Source organism: Eurypyga helias, unplaced genomic scaffold (genome assembly GCF_000690775.1).
Source record: "Eurypyga helias isolate BGI_N326 unplaced genomic scaffold, ASM69077v1 scaffold4666, whole genome shotgun sequence".
NCBI lineage: Eukaryota > Metazoa > Chordata > Aves > Eurypygiformes > Eurypygidae > Eurypyga > Eurypyga helias.
This window is the reverse complement of record NW_010258399.1, coordinates 15,709-17,073: the sequence shown is the minus strand read 5'-3', so window position 1 is coordinate 17,073 and position 1,365 is coordinate 15,709. Positions and strand designations below refer to the sequence as shown.

The 1,365-nt window shown below is 40.7% G+C and overlaps 1 protein-coding gene across 1 annotated transcript in view; it reads right to left on the bottom strand.

Moving 5' to 3' along the window:
* The window catches only part of PKD2 (polycystic kidney disease 2 (autosomal dominant)), a 16,183-nt gene that overhangs the window by 5,421 nt on the left and 9,397 nt on the right, over positions 1-1,365 (bottom strand). The window lies entirely within an intron of this gene.

Below are 1,365 nucleotides of genomic sequence, written 5' to 3'. Positions count from 1 at the left end.
CTGCTGAACATGGAGAAAACATCACTGAATTGCAAGCTGGACATTCAAGTTCAAACAGAATTATTCAATTAACTGACACATTCAGCATGTCACTCTCACGCAGAAAGGCAGTGTTAACCTCTGTTTCCTCATGGACTAAAAAAAAATGCTTTAGGAGAACAGTGTTCCAATGCTGCATCTTCATCCATTCTTGCCCAGCACCAGAGAAGTAAGAGGGAACTTGACTACCATCTACTTTGCTTCCAGCTGCCCAACATCAGGAGTTGGCGCTTTCTGCCCATCTTCCCAGTCTCAAGGAACTTGCAGCAACATTTCACTCCAGCCAAATATGAAACCCACTTCATGTGCTGCTTTGGCCAGAGTGACCCACGTGTTATTTTCTGACTGACTACTGGTACATCTCACAGAACACAGAAGATTCTCTGCTTCCTTACTAGTGAATAGCCAAAATGAAGTCTTCTCCCACAAATAATATCTGAAAGCCATTTCTCCTCATCTCAAAAAAATAATAAAAAGCCTCATTAAGTGCAAGGGTCACTAAATAACTCTAAAAGTTATGATGATACAGGACTGCTGTACCATTTTAAGGTCAGTGAAATCCTGCTTTAACATCTCCCACCTTATCAAATCACCAAGACACACAGTTTGGGGAATAATCTGAGGAATTCTTGCTCACTTAACAGCTTCTGTCTGGTGATCTCATCAGAAACAAAATTACTACGCATTAAATGTTAGTACCAAACTAACTGAAAACTACAGCCAGGTAGAAGATACTGGGAGTTCCCACTTGTATCAATGTAAAATTCATTTACTTGGTCTCCTAGGTTTCTAAAGGAAAGGTCTCCTCCCTCCACTTTGTTAAATAATTACTAGTAAGCATATAATATGGATTCAATACTAGTATTAACAGAGAGCATACAAAAGATGAGTACTCACTCACTATACACTCACTGTTTCAATTTATTCGTCAGACAATCACGTCTACATATTGCCTCCCACATAAACTGAGCTTTTTATAAAACTGTCTGTCAAAAAGCTTACAGGTAACCTGCACTGGGAAGGGTGAGAAAGACAGGGCCCAACTCTGCCCTGGAGAAGGAAAAGAGGATAGTAAAGAGGCCTTTGCAGGCAAACCTGTGTATCTGAAAGCTGCTGCACTAGGCTATTCTAGCAAACAAGCTGTGTGTCACGTGTGTGAAGTAGGCTGCTGTGAACCCTGCCAGCCACACGTTACAGCACTTTGTAAACTAAGAGTCTGTATGGAACTTTACAGCTGCTTTTCACCAGAAGATATGAAAGATGCAGGCTTGTTGTGTGTGCCAGCTAGGCACTATTACTGACATTTCAGAAATAAAAAATTCTTTA